Raw genomic sequence first — 15,115 nt, forward strand, 5'->3', positions numbered from 1 at the left:
TATCTAGAAAATCCCATAGTCTCAGCCCAAAACCTCCATCAGCTGATAAATAATTTCAGCAGTTTCAGGATACAAAATCCATGGACAAAATCCCCGTGGTGGCCCACGCCCATATCGTAGCACTTTGGGAGGCCGAAGCAGGTGGATCACCTGAGGTCAGGAGTTCGATACCAGCCTGGCCAACATGACAAAACCCAGTCTCTACCGAAAAAACAAAAACTACCTGGGCATGGTGGTGCATGCCTATAATCCTAGCTACTTGGGATGCTGAGGCAGGAGAATCTTTGAACCCAGGAGGTGGAGGTTGCAGCGAACCTAGATTGCACCATTGCACTCCAGCCTGGGTGACAGAATGAGACTCCATCTCAGGAAAAGAAAAAAATCACTAGCATTCCTATATACCAACAATAGCCAAGCCGAGAGCCAAATCAGAAACACAATCCAATTTACAATTGCCACAAAAATAATAAAATACCCGGGACTACAGCTAACCAGGGAAGTGAAAACTTTCTACAATGAGAATTACAAAACACCTGGAAGAATTCTGAGTTGGTACAAACAAATGGATAGGAAGAATCAATGTCATTCAGATGGCCACACTGCCCAAAGCAGTTTACAGATTTCATGCTATTCTTATCAAACATTCTTCACAGAACTAGAAAAAAGTACTTTTAAATTTATGTAGAATCAAAAAAGAGCTTGAATATCCAAGGCAATCTTAAGGAAAAAGAACAAAGCTGGAAGCATCATGTTACTGAAATTCAAACTACTACAGGGCTATAGTAACAAAAACAGCATGGTACTGGTACAAAAACAGACAAAAAGACCAATGGAGCAGAATAGAGAGCCCAGAAATAAGGCCTCACACCTATAACCATTTAATCTTCTACAAAGCTGACAAAAACAAGCAATGGGGAAAGGACTCCCTATTCAATAAATGCAGATGGGATAACTGGCTAGCCATATGCAGAAGATGACAACTGGACCCTTTTCTTACACCATAAACAAATACAAACATCAACTTAAGATGGATTAAATACTTAAATGGAAAACCTAAAACTATAAAAACCCTGGAAAACAACCTAGGTAATACCTTTCTGGACATAGGAAGGAGCAAAGATTTCATGATGAAGAAGCCAGAAGAAATTGCAACAAAAGCAAAACTTGAAAATGGAATCTAGTTAAACCTAAGAGCTTCTGCACAGCAAAAGAAACTATCAACAGAATAAACAGACAACTTACAGAATGGGAGAAAATATTTGCAAACTATGCATCTGACAAAAGTCTATTATCCAGCATTTATAAGGAATTTAAACAAATTTACAAGGCAAAACAGACAACTCCATTTAAAAGTGGGCTAAGGATGTGAACACACACTTTTCGAAGGAACACATACATGCTGCCAACAAGCATATGAAGAAAAGCCCAATATCACTATTAGAGAAATGCAAATCAAAACCACAATGAGATACCATTTCACAGCAATCAGAATGGCTATTATTAAAATACCAAAAAATAACAGATGGTGGGGAAAGGGAGTGGCTTATACACTGTAGGTGGGAGTGTGAATTAGTTCAACCATTTTGGAAAGCAGTGTGGCAATTCCTCAAAGAGTTAGAAACCAAACTACCATTCGACCCAGCAATCCCATTACTGGGTATATAACCCAAGGAATATAAAGCACTGTACCATAAAGACACATGCATGCAAATGCTCATTGCAGCACTATTCACAATAACAAAGACATGGAATCAACTTACATGTCTATCAATGACAGATTGGATAAAGAAAATGTAACACGTATATACCATAGAGTACTATGCAGCCACAAAAAAAGGAGATCATGTATTTTACAGAACATGGGTGAAGCTGGAGGCCATTAGTCTTAGTAAACTAATGCAGGAACAAAAATGTCAAACACTGCATGTTCTCACTGATAAGTGGGAGCTAAATGAGGAGAACACATGAACACAAAAAGTGGAACAACAGTCACGGGGCCTACTTGAGACTAGAGAGTGGGAGAGGGGAGAGGATCAGAAAAAATAACTAATAGGTACTAGGTTTAAAACCTGGGAGATGAAACGATCTGTACAGAAAACACTCATGACACAAGTTTACATACAACAAACCAGCACATTTACCTCTGAAGGTTTTTAAAAGTTTTTTTAAAGAAATGGTTTTCTCCTAGTCATTTATTGATTCAGTAAATATTTACTGATAGTGTACTGTGTGAGGGAACTATAAACCTGAATAAGACACGTTTCTAAGGAGCTTATGATTTAAAAAGGGAAATGTGTAGAACTAACTATAACCCAAAGCAATATGACCTCAGTGTCCTAAGAGTAGTATCAGCATAGCACTCTTGTAGTTCAGAGGAAGGAGGGTTTTCCTGACTGGGGAAAATCAGATAAGATTGGAGGAAGTAGTTGGGCATTTAAGCCAGGTCTGAATTTTCTCTCATTTATAATGACAGTGTGGAGATAATCTCAGAAGAGCTCTGAGAGAAATGGTCCTGCCATTTTGTCTCACACATTATACAAGATGTGGCTATAAAGTAGTGGGACTGATTTCTTCATGTGGCTCTAACCTGCCTCTGATGACAATTCCAAAAGAGAAGCTCTTGCATTGTTCAAAGCAAAAGCAGCAGAATTAGAATAAAATGTGTAGCTTCCAAAGTGGTTACTTTGAAAGTAACACCACTCATTTGATTGTACAGTCTGAATATGTTATAATAAGTGACACATCATTTTCAGATAAGTATTACTTTTGTTTAACGAGGGTATTACCCCCTCTTTGGTCATGTACCAAGATCTGAGAGGGCATACAATTATAGCATCCTAGGCCTGTAATGTAATCTTTTTTATCCAATCACCTTAAAGAAAAAGGTAAAGGGCATTGTGAGTTGAACGACTATGACAAAGAGCCTTTGAATCTCTTGAGAACTTCCTGAATAAGATAAACCTCCTGTGTCTCAAAGAAACAGGTGGCCAATAAAATAACATTTACAGTGAGACTGCATAACTATAAATGTGAGAATACAAGATGAAGAATTTTAAGTGAGCTGCACCTCCTTCTTGGACTGAAGTAGTTTAAGCTACAGGAATAAAACAGTTTTACAGAGGTTGTATGACTAAGCCAAATGTCACGATTAAGTCATATTTCACAGATTGAAATAAAATATCTTAGAAATAAATGCAAAGATGTGAACCTTTAAAATATCTGATAAAAAAGACTTTGGGAGTAAATAGCATGACATGTAATGGAAAAGACTTCTCCTTTAATCATCAATAAAGTATATTTATAAATAAGTTAATTATTCTTTCTGTAATATTTTAAAAATTGTGATTAAAACACTATAAAATTTACCTTCTTATGCCAGGTGCTGTGGCTCACACCTGCAATTCCAACATTTTGGGATGGGCAAGGTGGAAGAATCACTTGAGGACAGGAAATTCAGACCAGCCCTGCCCAAATAATGAGATCCCATCTCTAAAATTAAATAAATAAATAAAAACTAGCTGGGTGTGATGGTGCACAACTCTAGTCCCAGTTACTTGGGAGGCTGAAGCTTGAGCCCAAGAAGTTGAGGATGCAGTGAGTCGTGATCACGTTACTGCACTCCAGCCTGCGTAACAGAGTGAGACATTGTCCTCCCCCCCAAAAAAAATTTCCCCTCCTAATCATTCTTAAGTGTGCAGTTCAGTGGCATTAACTATATTCACATTTTTATGTATCGGATCTCTAGAGCATTTTCAACTTGCAAAACTGTAACTGTATGTCCATCAAACAAATCTCAATTTCCCCCTCCCTCAGCTCCTGACAGTCACTATTCTACTTTCTGTTTCCATGATTTTTACTACTCAAGTTATCTCATATAAGTGGAATCCAAGTGACTAGCTTATTTCACTCAGCATAATGTTGGCAAGTGTCATCCATGTTGTAGCATGTGACAGAATTTTCTCCCATTTTAAAGCTGAATAATATTCAATTGCATGTGCATACCTCATTTTCTTTATCCATTCATCTGTCAGTGAACACCTGGGCTGCCTCCATCTCTTGGCTATTGTGAATAACACTGCAATGAACATGAGTGTACAAATATTTATTTGAGAGCCTGCTTTCAATTCTTTTTGATATACACACAAAGCTGGAATTGGTGGATCATATGGTGATTCTATTTTTAGTTTTTTGAGGAACTTCCATTCATTTTTCCATAGTGACTGCACTATTTTACATTCTCAGCACCACTGCACAAAGTTTCCAATTTCTTGCACATCCTTGTCACACTTATTATTTTCGTTTTTGATAGTGGCCATTCTAGCGGGTGTGAGGGGATATCTCTTTGGGATTTGTATTTGCATTTCCTTAATGATCAGTGAGGTTGAGCATCTTTTCCTATGCTTGTTGGATATCTGTACACCTTACTTGGGAAAATGTCTACTTAGATTCTTTGCCCATATTAAAATCAGGTTATTTGTTTTTATGTTGTTGAGTTGTAAGTGTTCTTCATATATTCTGAATATTAACCCCATAACAGATTTATTATTTGCAAATATTTTACCCTATGATAGGTTTCTTTTTTATTTCAATAGGTTTTTGGGGAACAGGTGATGTCTGGTTACATGAATAAGTTATTTAGTAGTGATTTCTGAGATTTTGGTGCAGCCATCACCTGAACAACGTACACTGTCCACAGTGTGTAGAATTTTATCCCTAACCCTACCCCTCAACCTTCCCCCAAAGTTTCCAAAGTCCTTTGTATTATTCTTATGCCTTTGCATCCTCATAGCTTAGCTCCCACTTATGAATAAGAACATACGATGTTTGGTTTTCCATTCCTGAGTTATTTCACTTACAATAATAGTCTCCAATTCCATCCAGGTGGCTGTAAATGCCATTATTTCATTCCTTTTTATGGCTGGGTAGTATTCCACGATATACATACATACCACATTTTCTTTATCCACTCGTTGATTGATGAGTATTTGGGCTGGTTCTATATTTTTGCAATTACAAATTGTGCTGCTACAAACATGCATGTGCAAGTAGCTTTTTCATATAATGACCTCTTTTCCTCTGGGCAGATATGCAGGAGTGAGATTGCTGGATCAAATGGTAGATAGATATGCTTTTAGTTCTTTAAGGAGTCTCCACTCTGTTTTCCATAGTGATTGTACTAGTTTACATTGCCACTAACAGTGCAAAAGTGTTCCCTTTTCACCACATCCAAACCAACATCTATTCTTTTTTGACTTTTTGATCAAGGCCATTCTTGCAAGAATGCATTATTGCATTATGGTTTTGATTTGCATTTCCCTGATCACTAGTGATGTTGAGCATTTTTTCATATGTTTGTTGGCCATTTATATATCGTCTTTTATTTTATTTTATTTTTATTATTATACTTTGAGTTCTAGGGTACATGTGCATAATGTGCAGGCACAAGTATACATTTATATATCTTCTTTTGAGAACTGTCTATTCATGTCCTTAGCCCAGTTTCTGATGAGATTGTTTGTTTTTTTCTTATTGATTTGTTTGAGTTTCTTGTAGATGCTGGATATTAGTCCTTTGTCAGATGTATAGATGTGAAGATTTTCTCCTACTCTGTAGATTGTCTGTTTACTCTGTTGATTATTTCTTTTGCTGTGTAGAAGCTTTTTAGTTTAATTACTTCCCATCTATTTATCTTTGTTTTGTTGCATTTGCTTTTGGGTTCTTCATAATGAAGCATTTGCCTAAGCCAATGTTTAGACGGGCTTTTCCAATGTTATCTTCTAGAATTTTTATGGCTTTGGGTCTTAGATTTAAGTCTTTGATTCATCTTACATTGATTTTTGTATAAGGTGAGAGATGAGGATCTAGTTTTATTCTTCTACATGTGGCTTCCCAATTATCCCTGCACCATTTGTTGAATAGAGTGTTGACATGGTTTGGCTCCTTGTACCCACTCAAGTATCATCTTGAATTGTACTCTCATAATTTCTACATGTAGTGGGAGGGACCTGGTGGGAGATAATTAAATCATGGGTGTAATTTCTCCCACACTGTTCTGGTGGTAGTGAATAAGTCTTACAAGATTTGATGGTTTGATAAGGAAAAACCCGTTTCATTTTCTCCCTTGCTGCCACCATGTAAGAAGTGCCTTTTACCTTCCACCATAATTGTGAGGCCTCCTTAGCCACGTGGAACTGTAAGTTCATTAAACATTTCTTTTGTAAATTGCTCAGTCTCAGGTATGTCTTTATCAGCAGCATGAAAACAGACTAATACAAAAAAAATTGGTACAAGTAGAGTAGGGTAGTGCTAAAAAGATACCCAAAAATGTGGAAGCAACTTTGGAACTGGGTAATAGGCAGGGGTTGGAACAATTTGGAGGGCTCAGAAGAAGATAGGAAAATGTGGGAAAGTGTGGGGCTCCCTAGAGACTTATGGAATGGCTTTGATCAAAATGCCGATAATGATATGGACAATGAAATCGAGGCTGAGATGGTCTCAGAAGGAAATGAAGAGTTTGTTGGGAACTGGAGTAAAAGTGACTCTTGTTATGTTTTAGCAAAGACATTTATAAAAGACATAACAGGCATTTTGTCCCTGCCCGAGAGATTTGTGGAGTGTTGAACTTGAGAGAGATAATTTAGGGTATCTGGCAGAAGAAATCTCTAAGCAGCAAAGCATTCAAGATGTGACTTGGGTGTTGTTAAAGGCATTCAGTTTTATAAGGGAAGCAGAGCATAAAAGTTTGAAAAATTTGCAGCCTGACAATGTGACAGAAAAGAAAATCTCATTTTATGAGGCAAAATTCAATTTAGAAGGGTTTTTCCTACAGAAATTAGCATAAATAATGAGAAGCCAAATGTTAAGCCACAAGACAATGGGGGAAATGTCTCCAGGGCATGCCAGATGTCTTCTCAGCAGCCCCTCCCATCACAGGCTTAGAGACCTAGGAGGAAAAATGGTTTCATGGGTCAGGCCCAGGGTCTCCATGCTGTGTGCAGCCTAAAGACTTGGTGCCCTACATCCAGGCCCATCTAATCATGGCTGAAAGGGGACAATGTAGATCTTGGACCATTGCTTCAGAGGGTGCAAGCCCCAAGCCTTGGCAACTCCCACAAGGTATTGAGCCTGCAAGTGCACAGAAACCAGGAATTGGGGTTTGGGAGCCTCTGCCTAGATTTCAGAACACATATGGAAATGCCTTGATGCCCAGGCAGAAGTTTGCTGCAGGGATGGGGCCCTCATGGAGAACCTCTGCTAGCACAGTGCAGAAGGGAAATGTGGGATCAGAGCCCCCACACAGAGTCCCTACTGGAGCGCCACCTAGTAGAGACATGAGAAGGGGGTCACTATCCTCCAGACCCCAGAATGGTAGATCCACTGACAGCTTGCCCCATGCACCTGGAAAAGCCATAGACACTCAATGCCAGCCTGTGAAAGCAGCCGGGAGGGAGGCTGTACCCTGCAAAGCCACAGGGCCAGAGGTGTCTAAGACCATGGGAACCCACCTCTTGCATCAATGTGACCTGGATGTGATACATGGAATCAAAGGAGATCATTTTGGAGCTTTAAGATTTGACTAAATCAGTAGCTCTCTTATACACCAACAGCCACCAAGCTGAGAATCAAATAAAGAACTCAACCCCTTTTACAACGGCTGCAAAACATTTCAAATACTTAGGAATATACTTAACAAAGGAAGTGAAAGACCTCTACAAGAAAAACTACAAAATACTGCTCAAAGAAATCATAGATGACACAAACAAATAGAAACATATCCCATGCTCATGGATGGGTAGAATCAATATTGTGAAAATGACCATACTGCCAAAAGCAACTTAAATTCAGTCCAATTCCCACCAAAATACCACCATCATTCTTCACAGAACTAGAAAAAATAATCACAAAATACATATGGAACCAAAAAAGAGCCCTCATAGCCAAAGCAAGAGTAAGCAAAAGGAACAGATCTGCAGGCATTACATTACCTGACTTCAAAGTATACTATAAGGCCATAGTCACCAAGCCGCATGGTACTGGTATAAAAACCAGCATATATATCAGTGGAACATTGATCAACTTCCTCTTTACTGATTTGGATGCCCTTTATTTATTTCTCTTGTCTGATTGCTCTGGTAGGACATCCAGTACTAGGTTGAATAGAAATGGTAAAAATGGGCATCCTTGTCTTGTTGCAGTTTTCAGGGAGAATGCTTTCACATTTCCCCATTCGGTATAATGTTGGCTGTGGGTTTGTCGTATATAGCTTTTATTATCTAAGGTATGTCCCTTCTAAGCCTATTTTGCTGAGCGTTTGAATCGTAAAGGGATATTGGATTTTGTCAAATGCTTTTTCTCCATCTATTGAAATGATCATGTGATTTCTGTTTTTAATTCTGTTTATGTGGTGCATCAGATTTATTGACTTATTTATTTAAACCATCCCTGCATCGCTGATGTGAAACACCCTTGATCATGGTGGATTATCTTTTTGATATGCTGTTGGATTCAGTTAGCTAGTATTTTGTTGAAGATTTTTGCATCTATGTTCATAATGGATATTGGTCTGTAGTTTTTTTTTAATGGCCTTCCCTGGTTTTGGTATTAGGGTGATACTGTCTTCATAGAATGATTTAGGGATGATTCCCTCTTTCCCTTCTTTTTCATCCTGTGGATTTTTTGTTTGTTTGTTTTGATGTATAGAAATTTTAAAGTTTGATGTAATCTTATTTGTTTATTTTTGCTTTTGTTGTCTGGGCATTTTGTGTCATGTCCAATAAATTATTGCCAAATCCAATGCCATGAAGTTTTCTTCTGTTTTTTCTAAGTTTTATAGTTTTGGAACTTATGTTTAGGTCTTTAATCCATTTTGAGTTAGTTTATGTATGTGGTATAAGTAAAGGGCTTGACTTCATTTTTTTCATGTGTATATATCATTTTCTTAATAACATTTGTTGAAGAAACTGTCTTTTCCCCATTGTGTGGTCTTGGCACCTCTGTCAAAGATTAATTGATCATATATGACTGGGTTTATTTCTTGGCTGTCTATTCTGTTCTATTAGTCTATGTGTCTGTCTTTATGCCAGTACCACATTGTTTTGATTACTGTCGCTTTGCAATATATTTTGAAATCAGGAAGTGTGAAACCTCCAAATTTGTTATTTTTCAAGAATGTTTTGGCAATTCAGGGACCCCTGACATTCTATGTACATTTTAGTTTTTTTTTCCTGTAAAAAATGTCATTGATATTTTGATAGGGATTGCACTGAATCTGTAGATCACTTTGGGTAGAATAGGGTGAAATATTATTTTAAAGATGTTTATATTACTTAGTAATAAATCAATGATGTACATTGTTGGTAAGATGAAATATTGTTATACTTGCTATTTTCTTCATTTCACAGATTGTTTTAATCTGTTTTCTGTTGCTATAACAGAATTTCTGAGACTAAGTAATTTATAAGTAAAATAAATTTGTTTCTCACAGTTCTTGAGGCTGGGAAGTTCAAGAGTGGGGCACAGGCATCTGACAAGGATTATCCCTTGGCAGAAGGGCAGGCTAGAGAGAATGAGAGCATGTGAGAGTCAGAGAGAAAATGAGGGCCAAACTTCCACCATAACTAATCTGCTCCCTTGAGTAATCTATTCATTAGGGTGAAACCCTTATGACTTAATCCCCTCTTTTTTTTTTTTTTTTTTTTGAGTCAGAATTTTGCTCATTGCCCAGGCTGGAGTGCCATGGTGTGATCTCTGCTCACCACAACCTCTGCCTCACAGGTTCAAGTGACTCTCCTGCCTCAGCCTCCCGTGTAGTTGAAATTACAGGCATGCACCACCACGCCCAGCTAATTTTGTATTTTTAGTAGAGACAGGGTTTCTCCATGTTGATCAGGCTGGTCTCGAACTCCCAATCTCAGGTGATTCACCCACCTCGGCCTCCCAAAGTGCTGGGATTACAGGCATGAGCCACCGCACCTGACCGACTTAATCACCTCTTAAAACACCCCCCCCCCCAGTACCACTACATTGGCAAGTAAACATCAACATGCATTTTGGCAGGGACATTTAAATCATAGCACAGATACATAGTCTGAAAGAAGAGGGGTAGATTTGACTAAATTTTAGGCAGTGAGAAATAAATACGATCGGCCGGGCGCGGTGGCTCAAGCCTGTAATCCCAGCACTTTGGGAGGCCGAGACGGGTGGATCACGAGGTCAGGAGATCGAGACCATCCTGGCGAACACGGTGAAACCCTGTCTCTACTAAGAAATACAAAAAACTAGCCGGGCGAGGTGGCGGGCGTCTGTAGTCCCAGCTACTCGGGAGGCTGAGGCCGGAGAATGGCGTGAACCCAGGAGGCGGAGCTTGCAGTGAGCTGAGATCCGGCCACTGCACTCTAGCCTGGGCTACAGAGCGAGACTCCGTCTCAAAAAAAAAAAAAAAAAAAAAAGAAATAAATACAATCTCCTACTTTTTCAGAGAACTAGATCATAATATTCCAATATTCTTTCTTTCCAGTTTTTAAACCATAGGGAATTATTAATGATTCTACTCTGTGTCTTCATAAAGAATATAAACAGGCAACATATACCTATCTTAAGTCAGAAGACTGTACCCACAAATAGGCTAGCTTTCAGCCTGTTGGTGTGAATTATCATAAGATCCCTTTTATACTAACCACTAATGACTAGTAGTATTATCCCAGGGGACTATTGCCTGACTTAGAAATGATCATACTGAGTATTTGATGCTTGAACTGATATAGAGGTGAAGCAGAGACTGAAAAACTACAACTTGATATTTTATTAAGGTGCTTATTTGATTTCATATTCTGTAAATGCATAAAATAAGGGCACCCAGAGGTTATAGTACTCACCCAAGATCATGTTGAAAATGGGGAGCCCTGCTTTGAAGACAATTTGAAGTTGCCAAGCTTCTCAAAAAAACAGCAGCCATTAATCCCCTAAAATATCTTTTCTGACTATAACAAAATATTTTCTCTACAAAGTGGCCACCAGAAAGAGTCCCTGAAGATACTGAAGCTGAATCTACTTGATACCAAAATAACGAATCGATTGTCAGTAAACTGAAAAGAATCTGTCAAACTTGTTGGCTGTGTGAGTTAACTGATCTACCAGCTTAGGCAAGGCAGCCAGTCTGATAGAACCATGTACCTGCCACCATTAAAAGGGCCAGCAAGATGATGGTGAGTGATTGATCACTGTTCCATCTTTGGAAGCCTAAAGTCTTAAATCCCATTCACCTCAAGCATTGGGCAAGGTTCAATATATGAAATAAAAGGGATCGAACTGCCCTTCTCCATAATCAATTTTCCTAACTACATTCACTACATGGGAGCACCACAGCAATACAGGTGCATTCATGCTTCTTCTGGAGAGCTCATAAATGTTTAAAGGGTCTTCTTAAAACACTCTCTGGGTTTTCACTTCATGGTTTTGTGAAATTTCTACTTGCGCTTGAGGTAGGTGTGAAAGTTAGACACATTTCCAGGATGACTTTCAGCCTGACCTTCAGTGCAAAGTCAGTCCCACTTTCTGAGACGAACTTAGAAAATTGCATTTTCTTTGAAAATAAGGTTGAGATATGAGTGGTGTGTAAAAGCTTAGAGAAAGTCCGCACAAGGCAATTCCACATGCCTAGACTTCTGATACCAGTGTTTGAACTAATAATCTACTACTAAGGTAAGGTGAAAAACACAACCACCCATCACAGCCCTAGCTCTCTCATTGCTGACTACTCTCTTTGTGAAGAGAGCTTGTGACTCTATTTTTATTTCTGTTCTCTCATGATGACTGTATGGTTTATAAAGTTTGTATTATTGAGCTGAACTGAAAAACTTGGTTTGGATTTCCATTGGCTGCAACTCACCTTGATTACTCTGTGGCTCAGTTTGCTTTTTTCCTCATATCTTGCACCTCCTCTGGTTTTATCCTCTTGCTTATTTAACTACTAATTTCATTGTCAACCTGGACTGTTTGCAATGGTCTGGACAGGAAGTGTGAGTATCATCAATCCATTTTATTGCTCTTTAACCTTATATGCATTTGAAAGAGGCAGCAACAGAAATTTATAAAATTTCTTTGGGTTTAGGAACTCACTGAAAATTCTATTGATTGATTGATCATTTTCTTGGCTTCCCCTTTTACCTCCCACCTTCAACATATACTGTCTTCTAGAACTAGTGTCTCTAACAGGCACACTACCTTGTTTATCAAATTCAAGCTTGTTGCTGCCATTATGACATTATTCTATGATGTATAGTAGAGTTTCTCAACTGGTGGGAATGGGTTTCAGATGTGCTGAGCTATTGATTTTTCCTCAGTCCATGGGGTGGCCAGTTGTGGCCTGGAGCAACTGGATGCCTTGGGGCAGATTTACCTCTGATTCCTCACAGCCTTGTCTGTTTACTCTAGTATGCTGTACAGAGTATTATTTTCTATATGTACCATGATGGGGAATACCTTACCAAGCATTGCCTACTGCAAATAAATTGTCTGAAATGAGAGGATTGCTCTCAGGGATTTGCACTATCAGTAACCTGTTCAATCCATTCATCTGGCATAATAGTTGAGGAAGTCAATACTAGTCCTTAATAGGCAGAGGTTGGAGCCACTGCTATGTAGAAAGACAACTGAGCTTGGCACAAAGCTGTGCTATAACTTTTCACTTCCAGGAGCATATTAAGAAGGTGAGTTAGCTTACATGCCACACAACCTATGGGGAGGCACATAAGGCACATGGGAGCTTTTAAATATGTCTTTCACTCCCTATTATATACGATATAAAACAGCCTAAGACTGTGAGGGGCACATTGACTTATCTTTTTGTTTGTTTTTAGTATATTTTTTTTAATTTTATGGATACATAGTAGGTGTATACATTTATATATGAGATGTTGGGCACACTGATTTGTATTAAGGTGTTGCTGCCTCTGTGACTCCAGCAACTCCATGACCCCAAACTGGGTTATATTTAATGAGATATAAATTTGCCACAACTCGGCTGGGCGTAGTGGCTCATGCCTGTAATCCCAGCACTTTGGGAGGCCAAGGTGGGTGGATCACAAGGTCAGGAGATCAAGACCATCCTGACTAACACTGTGAAACCCCAACTCTACTAAAAACACAAAACATTAGCCAGGCATGGTGGTGGGCACCTGTAGTCCCAGCTACTTGGGAGGCTGAGGCAGGAGAACAGCATGAATCCGGGAGACAGAGCTTGCAGTGAGCCTAGATCACTCCAATGCACTCCAGTCTGGGCAACAGAGTGAGACTCCATCTCAATAAAAAAAAAAAAAAAAAAAAAAAAAAAAAAAAAAAAAAAATTGTCACAACTTCCCTACCTCTTTTTTGAACTCAACTCTACCAGCAATTTCTAAAACATCTTCTCTGTGTACAGTGCAGCCTGATGCTATGGGAAATAAATACATAAATGGGACATAATCTCTCACTTTAGGGTACTTTTGATTATGTCAGGAGATAAAGATGAAGACAGCAACAGTTATAATATTAAGCAGAATAAGAGAAATAACATGGAAAAGTGTCATGAAGACCCAAAGGAATTGAGAGGCTTCATGGAAAAGATAGTGATTAAGACAAACTGAAAGATTAACAGAATTCTAATTGACAGAGAGAGAAGGTAAAGGTAATGATGTTTTCCAAAGAGAAGAAATGGCACAGGCAAATAATGAAAGCATAAGCAACATTAAGAAATGAATTTTAGCGGAGAGATCATTCCAAGATGGCCGAATAGGAACAACTCCAGTCTACAGCTCCCAGCGTGAGCAATGCAGAAGACAGGTGATTTCTACATTTCCAACTTAGGTACCACATTCATCTCACTGGGACTTGTTGGACAGTGGGTGCAGCCCATGGAGTGTAAGCCAAAGCAGGATGGGGCATTGTCTCACCCAGGAAGTGCAAGGGATTGGGGAATTCCCTTTCCTAGCCAAGGGAAGCCATGACCGATGGTACCTGGAAACTCGGGACACTCCCACCCTAATACTGCACTTTTCCAACAGTCTTAGCAAATGGCATACCAGGAGATTATATCCCACACTTGGCTTGGCGGATCCCATGCCCACAGAGCCTTGCTCACTGCTAGCACAGGAGCTCAAGATCCAACTGCGAGGTGGCAGCAAGGCTAAGGGAGGGACGTCTGCCATTGCTGAAGCTTGACTAGGTAGACAAAGTGGCCAGGAAGCTCGAACTGAGTGGAGCCCACCACAGCTCAATGAGGCCTGCCTGCCTCTGCAGACTCCACCTCTGGGGGTAGGGCATAGCTGAACAAAAGGCAGCAGAAACTTCTGCAGACTTAAAGGTCCCTGTCTGACAGCTCTGAAGAGAGCCGTGGTTCTCCCAGCATGGGGTTTGAGCTCTGAGAATGGACAGACTACCTCCTCAAGTGGGTCCCTGACCTCCATGTACCCTAACTGGGAGACATCTCCCAGTAGGGGCCAACTGACACCTCATACAGCTGGGTGCCCCTCTGAGACAAAGCTTCCAGAGGAAGGATCAGGCAGCAATATTTGCTGTTCTGCAATATTTGCTGTTCTGTAGCCTCCTCTGGTGATACTCAGGCAAACAGGGTCTGAGTGGACCTCCAGCAAACTCCAACAGACCTGCAGCTGAGGGACATGACTGTTAGAAGGAAAACTAACAAACAGAAAGGAATAGCATCAACATCAACAAAAAGGACATTCACACCAAAACCCCATCTGTAGGTCACCAACATCAAAGACCAAATGTAGATAAAACCACAAAGATGGGGAGAAACCAGAACAGAAAAGCCAAAAATTCTAAATATCTGAGTGCCCCTTCTCCTCCAAAGGATCGCAGCTCCTCGCCAGCAATGGAACAAAGCTGGATGGAGAATGACTTTGACAAGTTGACAGAAGTAGGCTTCAGAAGATCAGTAATAACAAACTTCTCCGAGCTGAAAGAGAATGTTCCAACCCATTGCAAGGAAGCTAAAAACCTTGAAAAAAAGATTAGACAAATGGCTAACTAGAATAAACAGTGTAAAGAAGACCTTAAATGACCTGATGGAGCTGAAAATCATGGCATTAGAACTACATGATGCATGTACAGCTTCAGT

The sequence above is a fragment of the Papio anubis genome, chromosome X, assembly GCF_008728515.1.
Source record: "Papio anubis isolate 15944 chromosome X, Panubis1.0, whole genome shotgun sequence".
NCBI lineage: Eukaryota > Metazoa > Chordata > Mammalia > Primates > Cercopithecidae > Papio > Papio anubis.